Genomic DNA, 19,236 nt, shown 5'->3' with positions numbered 1-19,236 from the left:
CGGATAGTTGAGCCCTGGAATTATCAATGTCAGGAAAATGTTCTTTCTTTGCATAATCTATCCGGGGGGAGATTGAGTGGAAAGACAAATACGGGCCAACAACTATATTGGGCTGCCGTCAGACCAAACACACTGAACCCATCCGTGTTGATGCCGACTCGAGGATGCCTCGGATCTGCCGCTTTGTCATCATGTAATGCATCGAAGCTCTTCCATGCTTCATCGTCTGATGTGTGCACCATTGATACGTCTCCAACGTATCTATAATTTTTGATTGTTCCATGCTATTATATTATCTGTTTTGGATGTTTAATGGGCTTTAATATGCTCTTTTATATTATTTTTGGGACTAACCTATTAACCGGAGGCCTGGTGCCAGTTTTTGTTTTTTGCCTATTTAAGAGTTTTGCAGAAAAGGAATATCAAATGGAGTCCAAACGGAATGAAACCTTCGCGATGATGTTTCCTGGACCGAAAGCAATCCAGAAGACTTGGAGTTGAAGTCTGGAACGCCACGAGGCGGCCACGAGGTAGGAGGGCACGCCCAGGGGGGTAGGCGCGCCCCCACCCCCGTGGGCCCCTCGTAGCTCCACCGACGTACTTCTTTCGCCTATATATACTCTTATACCCTAGATCGGTCAGGGAGAGCCACGAAACCACTTTTTCACCGCCGCAACCTTCTGTACCCATGAGATCCCATCTTAGGACCTTTTCCGGCGATCTGCCGGAGGGGGAATCGATCACGGAGGGCTTCTACATCAACACCATTGCCTCTCCGATGAAGCATGAGTAGTTTACCACAGACCTTCGGGTCCATAGTTATTAGCTAGATGGCTTATTCTCTCTCTTTGATTCTCAATACAAAGTTCTCCTCGATGTTCTTGGAGATCTATTCGATGTAATACTCTTTTGTGGTGTGTTTGCCGAGATCCGATGAATTGTGGATTTATGAACAAGATTATCTATGAATATTATTTGGTTCTTCTCTGAATTCTTATATGCATGATTTGATATCTTTGCAAGTCTCTTTGAATTATCGGTTTAGTTTGGCCTACTAGATTGATCTTTCTTGCAATGGGAGAAGTGCTTAGCTTTGGGTTCAATCAGGGCTCCTGTTGGTGTACGAAAGTAGGGGCTCTCCTTTTGACCCCTTTACTTGTGCACGGGCAGTCAGAGCCACGCGCCGCGGCCACACTTAGCAGGGCAGAGGAGGGAAGCCGGAAAGAAGCCAAAGCACAAGATAACCAAGGCAACGCCAAGACCAGAAACATAGGAGAGCAAGAGGGCGAGGTAGACTCCCTCGGCAAGATCCTTGCCGACGCAGCCTCCGCAGCCCCGACAAGAGCCTTGCCGGGGCAGCCTGCCTGACGCCAGCAGAGCGAGCCACCCTTGAGCCCACGGGTTCCAACCCCACCAACTACATTAGAACCAAGGCTCGGGAGGCGCCTCTGTGGTGGCATGCAGATCTTCATCAAGATCATAAACATATGAGATCAGATGAGGACCAGAAGACGGTGACCCTCGGCGGGATCCTGGCCGAGGGAATCCATAAGACCCCTGGCAAGCGCCTTGCCGGGGAAGACTGCAACGCCAACGGCAAGACCCTTGCCGGTCCCCGGCAAGACCCTTGCCGAAGGCGTCAGCAGGGCCACTGCCAGGCCCGCGCCAGCCAAGACTCCACCGCGTCCCCAAGCAGCTGCTAGCTCAACCAGCTGGGCAGGCACCTGCGTGGCGACGAGCGGCCTCTACACCGACTCAGCAAGCACCTGCATGGTGGCATGCAACTCTTCGTGAAGGCCCTACCACCGCGCCACCTCAGCAGCCTGCCTGCCTACATGGCGCTGCACACATCGCTGGCCTGGGCGCGTGTCGAAGTGAGGCAAAGCGGCGACGGATGGGACGGGCCTCGTTCCCGTCCCCGATAAAGCTAATGGACACCTAAGTAGCGCATTTAATGCGCTTTGTCCCGTAATGCCGGGCGATAAGCTCGCCCACTGTACACCTTTCCACCTGCTGTGTGCCACTGTGGCAACCCCTTTTGCCTATAAAAGGAGGCCCGGGGCGACCAGGAGGGGGATTCGGCTCTTTGAAACTACGCAGCCACCGTAGCTAGTTCGAGAGCTCAAGAACACTCAATACATCCACCAAAGCAGGACTAGGGTATTACGCATCTTCGCAGCCCGAACCTGGGTAAACGATCCGTGTGCTTCCTGTCAGACCTGCTCTTTGCACAACCTCGCGCCCACCGACCGTAGAAGGGATCCCAGTGACCCCATAGGTGTCGTTCCCACCGACATCTTTGGCGCGCCAGGTAGGGGCGCAGTTGTGGAAATCTGGTCTAGCAGTTAGCCTAGCAGTTCTTCATCCCCATGGCTCCCAAGAAGAAGATGATCACGGCGATCGGCTCGTCGGGAGTCGAACGGCCCGTGCCAGTGCGGGCGAGCAGCGGGCCGGTCGCGGACAGAACCCGAGCCGCAGCCCGCGAGCACCAGCATCGCCCTGGCAGTCAGAGCCTGGCGAGCGGCGTCGTTCGTGCACCAGGCGACGGGCCGCACACCGCCAAATCTAAAGACGGGGCTGGGCCCCCCGCAGGCGGCGTGGGCCCTCCAGGGGTGTCGCTGTGCCACCTACGGGCGGCGCAGCAACCTCCAAGACGCCTACGCCGGCACCCACAGCGCGCTCTTCCCAGGGTGCGCGCGACGAGCAGCGTCACCACGACGGTGACCCTGGACACCGCTGTGGGAAGAGCCATGTGCATCATCTGCGGGACGAAGGAGGCCAACATGCCCGCCGAAGTGCTGGCAAATATGGCATGCAGCCGCTGGGCTGTGATAGTGCTCCTTCTAACGTGGTTAGAACTCGAAGCGCGCCACGGTCCACACAGCTTTCGCCACCACCCACGCCAGCAGAAGCTTTGGCGCGCGTGCAGCTACTCCTCGACTTCCCTCCTGCCGCGGAGAAGCTCGACGAATGAAGGGCCACCATCCGAAGCCTCGTCGCCGTCGCCAACAAAGATTATCCGCGACCGGCGGGGCCCTCGGGCCGGCGCTCCATCGAGCCACCACATGCGAGCGGTGGAAGGACCGGGGGAGCTGCAGCCACAGTGCACTCTCCTCCCCCGCGCCAGTTGCCGCCGGTGCCGGTCCGTCGTGACGATGCTTGTGATAACATTTCCATAGCGTCGTCCGACCCACAGACCCACCGCGACCAGCGCCAAGTTCTTCGAGAGCGAGCCCATGAAGACGCTCGAACCACCATCGAGCGCCGGCGCGACACACGTTACCAGTCGGATAAGTGGGCGGGACCCGCTATGGACCACCCAGCACCGGGGGGCTCCGGCGGCCTACCTTACGAGGTGGGTTGCCCGGCCTTTACCCGCGAGCTGCGGCAGTTCCAGTGGTCGTCCCACCGCATGTTCAAGCCCGACGTCGGCAAGAAGTACAACGGCAAGACCCATCCGTCAGAGTTCCTCAGCATCTACACCATCACGATGCAAGCTGCTGGGGCTCGCGACAACAAGGTGCTTGCCAATTACTTCCCGTTGGCACTGAAGCCCAACGTCATGTCTTGGTTGATGCACTTGCCGGCAGATTCCATTTCTTCTTGGTCGGATCTGTGCCATGAGTTAGTTGGTGCCTTCACCGGAGGCCACCAAGCTCATGGCCAGGCCAGTGATTTGCATATCATTCCCCAGAAGGAAGGGGAAACCCTGCGCAAGTACATATAGAGGTTCAGCCAGGTGCAGTACAACATCCCCGATGTTCATCCCGCCGCTGTGATTAGCGCGTTCCATCAGAACATGCGCAATCTCAAGATGCGTGAAGAGCTGGCGATGAACAAGGTTAAGGATGTGGCCGAACTTTATGTTCTGGCCGATAGGTGCGCCCGGGCTGAAGATGGAAGGAAGTACCCCGGCGAGGACGCCGGCGTGGAAACCGACTCTACTAATGAAGACACCGCCGCCCCGACGAAGAAGGGCCGGCGTCGCAACAGGAAACGCAAGGGCAAGGCCGTGCTTGCCGTCGAGGGATCCGACGATACCGGCATTGCCAAGAAGGCCAAGGCAGACGACCCCGGCAAGGAGATTGCCGGGTGCGCCGCCTGCCGGGCCTTGGCAGCTGCTGACAAGCCAGGAGGCTCCGGCAAGCAGTATTTCAAGATCCACCACACCAAGGGCCATGACCTCCAGAACTGCCGACAGGTCGAGCTGCTTGCCGAAAAGCAAAAGGCTGAGTATGAGAGGCGGGACAAGGAGAAGGGTCAGGACGGTGCCGAAGGATCCGGCAAGAAGCGTGGCGGCCAAGGAGGCCGCCGCGACAAGGATAACCAGCAAGAGAGGCCCGCTCGGGGCCGTGACAAGAAGCAGGAAGACGATGATCGTGACGAGGATGACGAGTCCGGCGAGCAAGAGTTTCAGAAGGCTATGGAGGCCATGTGCGTCGATGGTGGCGCCTCACTGCACACTTCTCACCGCCAGCTCAAGCAGTGGGCGCGTGAGATCACAGCAGCAAAGCCATCGTTCGACACTCAGAAGCCACTGAAGTGGTCCAGCACGCCCATCATCTTTGACACCGAGGACCACCCTGATCGCACCACTGCGGTCGGGTGTTTGCCGTTGTTGGTCTCACCAATGATACGCAACCTCAAGGTGAACAAGATGTTGGTTGACGGCGGGGCCGGTCTGAACTTAATCTCACCCGTTGTGATCAAGAGGCTGCAAATTCCCGACGGAGACCTCGAGGAAGCTGCTTACATATTGAGCATCAAGATTTATAGAGATAAATCAAGATGCTTGATAAGTTTTTTCAATGAGTACATACCTTGACAAGATTTTGAAGTAGTTCAAAATGGAACAGTCAAAGAAAGAGTTCTTGTCTGTGTTGCAAAGTATAAAGTTGAGTAAAGACTCAAAACCCGACCACAGCAGAAAATAGAAAAGAGAATGAAAGTCATTTCCTATGCCTCAGTCATAGGTTCTATAAAGTATGCTATGCTGTGTACCAGACCTATTGTGTACCTCACCATGATTTTGGCAAGAGGGTACAATAGTGATCTAGGAGTAGATCACTGGACAGCGGTCAAAATTATCCTTAGTGGAATAAGGATATGTTTCTCGATTATGGAGGTGACAAAAGGTTCGTCGTAAAAGGGTTATGTCGATAAAAGTTTTGGCACTGATCCAGATGACTCTAAGTCTCAATCTGAATACATATTGAAAGTGGGAGCAATTAGTTAGAGTAGCTCCGTGCAGAGCATTGTTGACATAGAAATTTGCAAAATACATACGAATCTGAATGTGGCAGACCCGTTGACTAAACTTCTCTCACAAGCAAAACATGATCACACCTTAGTACTCTTTGGGTGTTAATCACATAGCGATGTGAACTAGATTGTTGACTCTAGTAAACCCTTTGGGTGTTGGTCACATGACGATGTGAACTATGGGTGTTAATCACATGGTGATGTGAACTATTGGTATTAAATCACATGGTGATGTGAACTAGATTATTGACTCTAGTGCAAGTGGGAGACTGAAGGAAATATGCCCTAGAGGCAATAATAAAGTTATTATTTATTTCCTTATATCATGATAAATGTTTATTATTCATGCTATAATTGTATTAACCGGAAACATAATACATGTGTGAATACATAGACAAACAGAGTGTCACTAGTATGCCTCTACTTGACTAGCTCGTTGATCAAAGATGGTTAAGTTTCCTAGCCATTGACATGGGTTGTCATTTGATTAACGGGGTCACATCATTAGGTGAATGATGTGATTGACTTGGCCCATTCCGTTATCTTAGCACTCGATCGTTTAGTATGTTGCTATTGCTTTCTTCATGACTTATACATGTTCCTATGACTATGAGATTATGCAACTCCCGTTTACCGGAGGAACACTTTGTGTGCTACCAAACATCACAATGTAACTGGGTGATTATAAAGGTGCTCTACAGGTGTCTCCGAAGGTACTTGTTGGGTTGGCGTATTTCAAGATTAGGATTTGTCACTCCGATTGTCGGAGAGGTATCTCTGGGCCCACTCGGTAATGCACATCACTTAAGCCTTGCAAGCATTGCAACTAATGAGTTAGTTGCGGGATGATGTATTACGGACGAGTAAAGAGACTTGCTGGTAACGAGATTGAACTAGGTATTGAGATACCGACGATCGAATCTCGGGCAAGTAACATACCGATGACAAAGGGAACAACGTATGTTGTTATGCGGTCTGACCGATAAAGATCTTCGTAGAATATGTGGGAGCCAATATGAGCATCCAGGTTCCGCTATTGGTTATTGACCGGAGACGTGTCTCGGTCATGTCTACATAGTTCTCGAACCCGTAGGGTCCGCACGCTTAAAGTTTCGATGACAGTTATATTATGAGTTTATATGTTTTGATGTACCGAAGGTTGTTCGGAGTCCCGGATGTGATCACGGACATGACGAGGAGTCTCGAAATGGTCGAGACATGAAGATTGATATATTGGAAGCCTATATTTGGATATTGGAAGTGTTCCGGGTGAAATCGGGATTTTACCGGAGTACCGGAGGGGTTACCGGAACCCCCCGGGGGTTAATGGGCCATAGTGGGCCTTAGTGGAGAAGAGGAGAGGCGGCCAGGGCTAGGGCCGCGCGCCCCTCCCCCCTAGTCTGAATAGGACAAGGAGAGGGGGGCGGCGCCCCCCCCTTCCTTCTTCTCCTCCACCTCTTTCCCCCTCTGCTCCTAATCCAACAAGGAATAGGGAGGGAGTCCTACTCCCGGTGGGAGTAGGACTCCTCCTGGCACGCCCCCTCCTGGCCGACCGCACCTCCCCCCTTGCTCCTTTATATACGAGGGCAGGGGGCACCCTAGAGACACAACAATTGATCGCTTGATCTTTTAGCCGTGTGCGGTGCCCCCCTCCACCATAGTCCACCTCGATAATACTGTAGCGGTGCTTAGGCGAAGCCCTGCGTCGGTAGAACATCATCATCGTCACCATGCCGTCGTGCTGATGAAACTCTCCCTCAACACTCGGCTGGATCGGAGTTCGAGGGACGTCATCGGGCTGAACGTGTGCTGAACTCGGAGGTGCCGTGCGTTTGGTACTTGATCGGTCGGATCATGAAGACGTACGACTACATCAACCACATTGTGCTACGCTTCCGCTTTCGGTCTACGAGGGTATGTGGACAACACTCTCCCCTCTCGTTGCTATGCATCACCATGATCTTGCGTGTGCGTAGGAAATTTTTTGAAATTACTACGTTCCCCAATAGGTTTATGTGACATGGGTGCTAGTGTGAGTGCTATTCCTTACACTTTATATGAAGAAATCATGAAAGACATAACACCTGCTGAGATAGAAGAAATATATGTTACTATTAAACTTGCGGATAGAGACACTATATCACCAATTGGGATTATTAGAGATGTTGAAGTCTTGCATGGGAAAATTAAATACCCTACTGATTTTCTTGTTCTTGGTTCCTCACAAGATGACTTTTGTCCCATTATCTTTGGTAGACCTTTCTTGAACACAGTTAATGCTAAGATAGATTGTAAGAAACAAACTGTTGGTGTTAGCTTTGGTGAGGAGTCTCATGAGTTTATTTTTTCCAAGTTTAGTAGAAATCATCATGAAAAAGAATTGCCTAGTAAGGATGAATTAATTGGTCTTGCTTCTATTGTTGTTCCACCTACTGATCCTTTAGAGCAATATTTGCTAGACCATGAAAATGATTTACATATGCATGAAAGAAATGAAATAGATAAAATTTTCTTTGAACAACGTCCTCTGCTTAAACACAATTTGCCTATTGAAACTCTAGGAGGTCCTCCTCCACCTAAAGGTGATCCTGTGTTTGAATTAAAACAATTGCCAGACACTTTGAAATATGCTTATCTTGATGAAAAGAAAATATATCTTGTTATTATTAGTGCTAACCTTTTAGAACATGAAGAAGAAAGATTATTGAAAGTTCTAAGGAAGCACCGGGCTTCTATTGGATATACTCTTGATGATTTGAAGGGCATTAGTCCCACTCTATGTCAGCACAAGATTAATGTGGAACCTGATGCTAAACCCGTTGTTGATCACCAACGTCGGTTAAATCCAAAAATGAAGGAAGTGGTAAGAACGGAAATCTTAAAACTTCTGGAAGCAGGTATATTCTATCCTATAGCTGATAGTAGATGGGTAAGTCTTATTCATTGTGTCCCTAAGAAAGGAGGTATAACTATTGTTCCTAATGATAAGAATGAACTTATTCCACAAAGAATTGTTACAAGCTATAGAATGGTAATTGATTATAGAAAATTAAACCAAGCAACTAGAAAAGATCATTACCCTTTGCCTTTTATTGATCAAATGCTTGAAAGATTATCTAAGCACACACACTTTTGCTTCCTAGATGGATACTCTGTCTTCTCACAAATACCTGTTTCTCAACCTGATCAAGAAAAGACCACTTTTACTTGTCCCTTTGGAACTTATGCTTATAGACGTATGCCTTTTGGTTTATGTAATGCACCGCTACCTTTCAAAGATGTATGACTGCTATATTCTCTGACTTTTGTGAAAAGATTGTTGAGGTTTTCATGGATGACTTCTCTGTTTATGGGAAGTATTTTGATGACTGTTTAAGCAATCTTGAGCGAGTTTTGCAGAGATGTGAACAAACAAATCTTGTCTTGAATTGAGAGAAGTGCCACTTTATGGTTAATGAAGGCATTGTCTTGGGTCATAAAATTTCTGAAAGAGGTATTGAAGTGGACCAAGCTAAGGTTGATGCCATTGAGAAAATGCCATGTCCTAAGGACATCAAAGGTATTCGTAGTTTCCTAGGTCATGCTGGTTTCTATAGGAGATTTATCAAAGACTTTTCTAAAATTTCTAGGCCTTTTACTAATCTTTTGCAAAAGGATATTCCTTTTGTTTTTGATGATGATTGTCTTGAAGCCTTTTAAACACTCAAGAAAGCCTTAATATCTGCGCCTATTGTTCAACCACCTGATTGGAACTTGCCTTTTGAAATTATGTGTGATGCTAGTGATTATGCTGTTGGTGATGTTCTAGGACAAAGAGTTGATAAGAAATTGAATGCTATTCATTATGCTAGTAAAACTCTAGAGAGTGCTCAAAGAAATTATGCTACTACTGAAAAAGAATTCTTAGCAGTGGTGTTTGCTTGTGATAAATTTAGACCTTATATTGTTGATTCCAAAGTAACTGTTCACACAGACCATGCTGCTATTAAATATCTTATGGAAAAGAATGATGCTAAACCTAGACTTATTCATTGGGTTCTCTTGTTACAAGAATTTGATTTACATATCATTGATAGAAAAGGAGCTGAGAACCCCGTAGCTGATAATTTGTCTAGGCTTGAAAATGTGCTTGATGACCCACTACCTATTGATGATAGTTTTCCTGATGAGCAGTTAGCTGCAATAAATGTTGCTAATAGTACTCCTTGGTATGCTGACTATGCCAATTACATTGTTGCTAAATATTTACCACCTAGCTTTACATACCAGCAAAAGAAAAAACTCTTCTATGATTTAAGACATTACTTTTGGGATGACCCACATCTTTAGAAAGAAGGAGTAGATGGTATTATTAGACATTGTGTACCTGAGCATGAACAGAGACAAATCCTACGGAAGTGTCACTCCGAGGCTTATGGATGGCATCATGCTGGAGATAGAACTGCTCACAAGGCATTGCAATCTGGATTTTATTGGCCTACTCTCTTCAAGGATGCCCGTAAGTTTGTCTCTTCTTGTGATGAATGTCAAAGAATAGGTAATATCAGTAAGCGTCAAGAAATGCCTATGAATTATTCACTTGCCGTTGAACCATTTGATGTTTGGGGATTTGATTACATGGGACCTTTTCCTTCCTCTAATGGGTATACACATATTAGTGCTGATCACAACACCTCTATTAAAATGCTTAAGGAAGTTATTTTCCCAAGGTTTGGAGTCCCTAGATATTTAATGACTGGTGGTGGTTCACACTTTATTCATGGTGCTTTCCATAAAATGCTTGCCAAGTATGATGTTAACCATAGAATTGCATCACCCTATCATCCTCAGTCTAGTGGTCAAGTTGAACTTAGCAATAGATAAATAAAATTAATTTTGCAAAAGACTGTTAATAGGTCCAGGAAGAATTGGTCTAAGAAATTAGATGGTGCACTTTGGGCATATAGAACAGCATATAAAAATCCTATGGGTATGTCTCCTTATAAAAGGTTGTGCCCACCTGGGACACCTTCCGTACTCCGTTTTCTTTTGTATACTTGTCCTCCAAGATAAAAAAATCTATATATACTTTCCGAACATGTTAGCCACCGTATCGTGGAGAAATCCTCTGTTCTCTTTTTCCTTGCTGTTTTCTGTCAGATCCCATCTACCATGTCCTCTTCAAGCTCCTCCAAGGACAAGTTCTTCAAGAACGTCATCAACCCTTATCTGCGGGAGGTGGTGCAGCACCCTCAAACTATCCAGATGCATGAGGGGGTGTTGTACATCCGCGGTGAGCAAGGTCCCATGGGCACGGGAACCGTGGAGGGCAGGCTTGAAGCCATGGAGCAGGAAGTCTTCCGGTGCAAGGGGATGGTGGACCGTGGGCTCAATGCCAATCACCTCATGACCGCGGACCTGTCCCGCGATCTCAAGGTGGATGGCAAGCCCATGAAGGACATCGTCTTCACCCTCAACGAGCAAATCAACTTCCTCCGAAGCCAGATCTATGACCTCCAAAACCAAGTCTTTGAATATGAGGCAAGGTTCAAAGGTATGAGTTTGGCCGCTAGTTGCAGGACACGTGAGACTCACTCCTCCTCTTACGATGGTGGACCACTGCCATGGAAGTCCGAGGACAAGATATCTCCTTCATCACCATCATCATCTTCACCACCAAAGGAGAAGTGAGTATCGGGTATGGGCACTCCCCTTGGCTTCCGCCAAGCTTGGAGGAGGTGTCCCGGTATCGTATCATCCCACTATATTTTTGCTTTTACTTATCTTAGTTCAATCATTTTCTTTGAGAGGAAATAAAGTTTAGTTCGAGCCTTTCTTCTTTGATAGTTTGCTTAGTGATCTATCCTTGTAATCATGTGCAAATTATATAATAAAGTTAGTTTGAGTTTTTGCTTTCTTTACTTTCATGTTGCAAATAAAGAAAAGAAATAAGAAAGAAAAAAGAGAAAGGAAATAAATAGAAGAAAAGAAATAAATCAATAAGATCATATACTAATCCTATGGTAGGTGATAGCACCACATAAGGAAAAGTATAAGTAGGAAATTTTATTAGAGATTGACAAACATAGCATTAGTCAATGATGCAACTCATGAAAGAATTAATAAGGGAAGAGAAGATTCACATATACATATACTATGCTAGAAATCTTTTGTGATTGTGAGCCCTCATCAAAATATTATATGCCAAAATTGTTGATATTGGACAAGGAAGACAACTTAATGATTTATGTTTGTTTATATTCACATAGAAGTCATATTGTCATAGATCCTTTAACATGTGATGCTTGCCCCTATCTTTGCTAGCCAAAAATTCTGCACTAAGTAGAGATACTACTTGTGCATCCAAAAACCCTTAAACCCAAATCTTATTTTCAAGTGTCCACCATACTTACCTAGGGATTGAGCAAGATCCGTCAAGTAAGTTGTCATCGATGCAAAAAGGCAATAAAAATTGCCTCTAAAAGTGTGAGATCATTTAGTGTAAGAGAAAATTGAGCGTTGTACGAACTTGATGACAAATAATAAAAGCGACAGACTGCATAATAAAGGTTGTCATCTTAAGGGGTAATACAACGTGACATTCTCTTGCACTAAAGGATTGAGCATACAAACAAATAAGCGCATGGCAACCTCTGCTTCCCTCTGCGAAGGGCCTATCCTCTACTTTTATGCACTTACATTTATGCAAAGAGTCAAAGTTTTCCTTCTATTCCTTTTTATTTTCTCCTTTGGCAAGCATCATGTGGTGAGGAAAGATCTAGGCACATATGTCCAGTTGAATATAGATAGCATGAGTTATTATTGTTGACATCACCCTTGAGGTGTGTGAGGGAGTCCTGGACTAAGGGGTCCTCGGGCGTCCGGCCTGTTATCCATGGGTCGGACTGATGGGCTGTGAAGACGTGAAGGCCGAAGACTGTACCCGTGTCCAGATAGGGCTCTCCTTGGCGTGGAAGGCAAGCTTGGCGATCAACTATGAAGATTCCATCCCATGTAACCGACTCTATGTAACCCTAGATTCCCCCGGTGTCTATATAAACCAGAGGGTGTAGTCCGGAAAGGATATACTCATTACCGTAGTCATACGGGCTAGACTTCTATGGTTTAGCCATTATGATCTCGTGGTAGATCAACTCTTGTAACACTCATATTCATCAAGATCAATCAAGCAGGAAGTAGGGTATTACCTCCATAGAGAGGGCCCGAACCTGGGTAAACATCGTGTCCCCGGTCTCCTGTAACCATCGACCTTAGACGCATAGTTCGTGACCCCCTACCCGAGATCCGCCGGTTTTGACACCGACATTGGTGCTTTCATTGGGAGTTCCACCGTGTCGTCGACAAAAGGTTTGATGGCCCCTTCGATCGTCTATAGTGACGCTCTCCAAGGAGAAACCTTCCTCCACAGACAGATTTTTGTATTCAGCAGCTTCGTACTGCGGGCCAACTCACTTGGCCATCTGGAGCAGATCAACAGCTACGCCCCTGGCCACCAGGTCAGATTTGGAAGCTTGAACTACGTTGCGGATATCCGTGGAGACTTGATCTTCAATGGATTTGAGACCACGACGATCGCTCCCCCTCACTCCGATGAACATGACTTAAATCTGTTATCGGACCAGATTCAGGAGATGGTCCCATAATAGCTACGGCCTTAGATCTGGAGCAGATTGCACCATCCGACGCCATAGAGTCCGCGGCGTGGAGCCACACACAGACTCAACACCCGGGGATATCTGCGTCAACGGAATTCCGGACTCGTCTCCAGCTATAAGTTCCAAACCACACACGTCTGCGGGCGCAGAGCTGGATCGGTTATCGATCTTCGAGTTCAGCGCCGCAGATATCTTCCAACACTCTCCCTTGGGCAACGTTCTAAATTCATTAAAAACATGTCCTTGGCAGGGGACTCACAGCCGAACTGTGTCCGGTTCGAGCTAGGGGCTGATAATGGAGAATTTCGATTCCCACCCGCCACCCACTTCATAGCCACGGTCGAGGACTTAACCGACACGCTTGATTATGGCTCCGAAGACATCGACGGTGTAGATGATGATGCCGATAAGGAGCAACGCCAAGACCCGCCATTCACGAGACATGGAACGGCCGCCTCTTCGTATGACGTGTGCATGGTTGATACACCTAAAAAAGCTAGCGATGATGACAAAGAAGATCCAGTCGAGAATAAATCTCTTGAGACACAGTCTAAGTACCGGCGCCCTAAACACCGCTCTAAGTCATATCGCAGCAACGCTGGCACCAAAGAAAATAGTACTCCGGACGATGCCGAAAATAATGAAGACCCTGTTGGAGCAAGATCCGAACAGGAGGAACAAGAAAACGGGCAAGCCAGCCCCGATGAACAGGCCCTGCCCAGCGACAATTCGGAGGACGACAACTACTTTCCGCCCTCCGAAGACGAGGTAAGCCTCGGCGACGAAGACTTCATTGTACCTGAAGAACCCCTCGAGCAGGAGCGCTTCAAGCGCAGGCTAATAGCTACTATGAGGAGCCTGAAAAAGAAGCAGCAGCAGCTTCAAGCTGACCAAGACCTACTCAACGACAGATGGACCGAACCCCTGGCCGCCGAAGAATACGGCCTTAGTGGCCCAGCCAAAAGCTACCCGAAGCATATATCGCTACCTCAGTCTGATGATGAGTCGTTGGGGCCCGTACCATCATCACACAATGCGGCAGGTCGTCCACAACTGTGTCTGGATAAAGAGGCAACTCAAGCCGAATATCAGACCGCCCCACCTCACCACAAAGACAAGAATAACACAGCTCATGGTTGTACTGACGACCTCCGGCGGGACTCGGATAGTAGAGCAGGACACGCAAGATCGATCTAGGGATCGCGAGGGCATGCCTCGACACGCGACAAGGGCTACCTATTCGGACGTGACAAACCTAGCCATGCCCGAGACGAAAACCGCAAATGGGCTCCTTCGGAGTTACGTCGTAGTGTGGCCCAACATAGAGGCGCCGCACACCCTCTTTGCTTCACTGATGAAGTAATGGATCATGTATTCCCCGACGGATTCAAACCCGTCAATATTGAATCATACAATGGAACAACCGATCCCGCGGTATGGATAGAAGATTTTATCCTCCACATCCATATGGCACGTGGAGACGACCTCCACGCCATCAAATACCTCCCACTAAAGCTAAAAGGGCCAGCTCGGCACTAGCTAAACAGCCTGCCTGAAAATTCCATCGGCAGCTGGGAAGACTTGGAAGAAGCCTTCCTTGACAACTTCCAAGGAACATATGTCCGGCCACCAGACGCTGATGACCTAAGCCACATTGTCCAGCAGCCCGGAGAGTCAGCCAGGAAGCTCTGGACTTGGTTCTTAGTCAAAAAGAACCAAATTGTCGACTGTCCGGATGCGGAAGCCCTTGCGGCCTTCAGACACAGCGTCCGAGACGAATGGCTAGCACGCCATCTCGGACAAGAAGGACCTAAATCCATGACAGCCCTTACTGCTCTAATGACCTGCTTTTGCTTGGTTGAAGACAGCTGGCTCGCTCGTAGAAGCAACATCGCCAGCGACCCGGGCACTTCCGAAATCCGAGATGGCAACGGCAAGCCACGACAAAGCAAATACAACAGTCGCAATGATAATGAAAGAACACGCGACACAGTGGTCAACGCCGGATTCAGCAACCCCAAGCCCGGTCAACGGAAGAAGCCATTCAAGGCAAACCGAGACGAACCATCCAACCTAGACAGGATATTGGACCGACCCTGCCAGATTCATGGCCACCCCGATAAACCAGCTAATCATACTAACAGAAACGGTTGGGTCTTTAAACAGGCCGGCAAGCTCAACGCGGAACACAAGGGGAAGAGGCCGTCAGATGACAGGGACGACAGAGAGGTTCACCAACGAAATACCGGGGGCCAGAAGCAATTTCCACCCGAGGATCAACTACTCCCGGAGCGAAAATAGCGGTCCGGCTACCGCCGCCCACCTCGTACACCTGCAAAATTTGTGCCGCGCATACATCACTACGCACTCAAGATACCATGGGCATTGGCGGAAGCACACTACGGACAAGCCTGCAAGCACCCCCGTAACATTTTTTATCCATTTTCTTTTTATTTCTTCCTTCACTATCCCTTAAAAACAGGTGACGAACAGGACAAACATCTGAAACTGGCGCTATCGTAGTCCGGGTCCGTACACTCACCTAAGGGCTATTTCCATCAAGGATTCCTCCCACCGAGGACTGGCGGCGCAGACGTGCGACAGGAGGTCCAAAATAACTTTTTGTAGACCGCACTCTCTATTTTGAGCCTGTGCTATGCCTGTTCCTCCGCCTCCGACCCCGAGCAAGTCAAATAGCCGGGAGGACGGCTTATATATATAAAATAAGTAATCATTGGCATATCGCTCAGCTCCCAGTAAACAGTATCCGAATTAATCATCTGTGTTGTTTCGCCACTGACTACGGCTCCCATGGTTGTCTCACAGATATACCTTCGCATAACTTGCTAGGGGCTCGGTATGGGAACAAATGAGTTGCCAGCAAAAGCCCGAACAGCTCTACAGCGTACTTCGGCGTCGTAAGTTTGGCCTTATATGCATCAGCTCCGAATCATTGTCTTGGGTCAATAGTTGGGTTGCCCGGCTCCTGTGCTTGCTACCCTATGTTCCGCTCTATCGGCTAGGGTAGCAAAGGGAGAACTACTGCGATTGTGCTTCCGGTTCATCTGGTCAAGTACCTCAGTAGAGAAAGCCGAAAACTGACTGTCATGATGCGGCGAGAGATGGTCAACCACTTGACGACTTATTGGAATCTTTAGCGATTCTCCGTGTCACATGAAGGATCTTTTTCAGATCAAATATGTAAGGCACCATACGCCGCATACATACCAGGGTCTATGTCGTAGTCCCACCATAAAACTCCTATGGCTAAGTGAAAGTGTTAACGCCCTATAGTCCCACCTCCTTTATGGACCAAGACGCTGGATAAAGAGTTATTAAATGCTTTTCCGAACACCCCCGTACTTCCTACGACGGGGCTGAAGCCAACGACTAGAAAACTTTTAGATTATATTAAAACGGCCGCACAGGAGGAATTCAAGCTTTCAAGCAAAACATAAAATAGATCAACTATAAAAATGGTCTTTTACAATTATCATACACCTCACTCGAACATTATGTTTTTCGAGCACTGACCCTCTATCAAGCGGGCGGCCTCCAGGACGTCTTCAAAATAATGCTCCGGTTCGGGACGGTCCTTGCCCTTGGGTGGACTCTTCGCCGCAACATCGATGGCCTTCATCTTCCCCCAGAATGTCTTGACTCGGGCAAAAGCCATCCGTGCACCCTCAATACACGCCGATCGCTTCACAACGTCGATACGCGGCACCGCATCAACAAGCCTTTGCACCAAACTGAAGTAGCTATTCGGAACAGGCTCGGTTGGCCACAACCGGATTATGACGTTCTTCATGGCAGCGCCGGATATCCTATGAAGTTCGGCCCATGGGACATTTGTTCATTGAGCAACAGAGGGCGCTTTGATGCGCCAAACTGCGACCAAAAAAGCTTCTCCGTTGCATACCCATCTCGCACTTGGTAATACTACGCCGCACCGGAAGAACTCTTCGGCAGGTCTAAAAACTCGTCCGGAGAGCTCCACACTTGGTTAAGCTGAGCATAGTTCAGATCACCGAACTTAGCTTGCAGTAGAAATGGCTTACCAGCCGCAATCTCCCTAGCTTGCCGGATCTCCTCACGGGTTGCTCTAGATTCCGACCGCGCTTCTCTCGCCTCTTGTAAGGCCTTGTCTAGTTCAACCGTTAGGCTTTACTCTCCTTCTCCAGAAATTCACAGCGGCCAGTAGCATTCTCCAGTTCGAGCGTCATCGTGGATATCTTCTCCTCGTCTTGGCGCCGTGCAGCTTGTTCGGCGTTTAACTCAGCCAATGCCTTTTCGGCAGCCGCATTGCTACACCGGGCCTGCTCCTTGGCCCAGGCCAGCTCCGCTCGAAGAACTTCAACGGCGGCAGCACCATCTGCAGCCACGCATATTTCAGCACACAGATTTTAGCATCATGCTTATACCACAAAAAATGTATGGGGATTGCCCCAAATACGTACCTTGCGACTCGTCAAGACGCATATTGATTAACGCAAGGTCATCCCCTGCCACATCAAGCGTCCGCTGCAGCTCGGCAATATCCATAGTCTGGGAAGTAGCTAAGGGGGAAACAGCCTGCGTTCCAGTTCATCAGATCAGTCCTTGAGTAATTCTTTTTGATCCTCTGATTCGCTTCCCAGTGGAAGCCAACCCGAGCCTCAGGGGCTACTACCTATACACAGGTGCATCTTTGCAAATAAAACATAGCTGAAAATATTATATCACAAACCTCGAAGCCTTTTAGCAGGCTCATGAAGGCTTCATTCAATCCTCTCTTCGCGGACAAAATCTTCTCAACCACTGTACCCATCAAGGTACGCTGTTCTCCTGAGACAGATGCTTTTCGCAACATGTCTCGCAATATATCCGGAGCCTCCGGGTCTCCGGAAGCTGCTCTAGGAGCATCACCATCCTTTGAAGGAATATGTTCACCTATCTCCAGAATCACCGTCGGCTGCGAGCCAGACAGTCCGGGGCCTTTATTATCAGCCCCAGAATCTCGGACGGTCGGAGATCCACCTTCGGGTACTGCCACTTTTTATCCCCTGCGTAACTTCTTGATCAAGAAGAACCCTCCGCGACGACACTTCAGAGTCGTACGCCTTATTGGGTGAGGAGGTTGGGGGAGGCGTCTCGCTCTCCATCATCCTTGGGAGGAGACCTCCCGAAGAAGAGGATTGCCCAGAAACACTCTGCGCCGACCTGTAAAAATGCACGGACGCGTTACGTATATCTTCGGTAACGGCAAAGGAGCGGGACGCTATCAAAGTATTATGGATTCACTTACGGTTTGGCCGAGGGCTCGTCCCTTTGTCAGGGCTGTTCAATGGCGTCGCTTTCCAAACCCAAGCCGCTCAACGGTGGCATCTTGCCCCTTTTGGGGGATCGCCCCTCCCAACCTTCGGAGGCGGCCCTTTTCCTCCTACTCGGAGAAGGGATGCTGGCTCCTCTTTCGCCTCTATCTTCAGGCGAGGAAAGGTCGATTTCTCCGGACTCAGTATCCGACTTACTTCCGGAACAAAGGTCATCCCGGGTCTTTTCGCTCTCCTCTTTGCCCTCCCTTGCCGGCACCTGATATGGTGCCGAGGCAAGCATCCTTGTCAGCACAGGATTAGCTGAGTCTTCGGGAAGGGGAGCCGGACACCTAATCCGTTCCACCTTCTTTATCCAGCCCTGAAAAAGGATGATTTGGTCAGTATCTTGCCACTGGGTATCTGATTATGAGGTATTCTGCCAAAGGGTACTTACCAGGGTATCCGGATGATTACAGTCTAGGCCGACATCTTCGGTGGTGTCCGGCCATTGCCTTTGTTTCCCGAAGAATAATCTCCACATTCCTTCGTGCGTAGTGCCGAAGAAGTGCTGAAGAGTCCGCGGCCCTTCTGGATTGAACTCCCACAGGCGAAGAGGCCGTCGCTGGCACGGCAGGGTCTGACGAACTAGCATTACTTGAAAAACATTGACGATATTGATGTCCCTCTCAATGAGGCTTCGGATGCGACTTTGCAGAGTTCGCACCTCGCCCGTTGATCCCCAGTCCAACCCCTTATTAATCCACGATGCAAGCTGAATTGGGGGGCTGGATCGAAATGCAGGCGCTGCTGCCCACTTGGAGCCATGGGGCTCGGTGATATAGAACCACCCCTGCTGCCATAAATCAGAAGATTTGGCGAAGGATCCTTTCAGCCAAACAGCGCTGGCAAGCTTGCTCGCTGTAGCACCACCGCACTCAGCTTGCTCCCCTCTATCACTTGCGGCTTCACATCGAAGGTCTTGAGCCACAAGCCGAAGTGCGGAGGAGTTCGGAGGAAGGCTTCGC

Source organism: Triticum aestivum, chromosome 2D (assembly GCF_018294505.1).
Source record: "Triticum aestivum cultivar Chinese Spring chromosome 2D, IWGSC CS RefSeq v2.1, whole genome shotgun sequence".
Lineage (NCBI taxonomy): Eukaryota > Viridiplantae > Streptophyta > Magnoliopsida > Poales > Poaceae > Triticum > Triticum aestivum.
The sequence above is the reverse complement of the archived record's forward strand: the minus strand, read 5'-3'. Positions refer to the sequence as shown.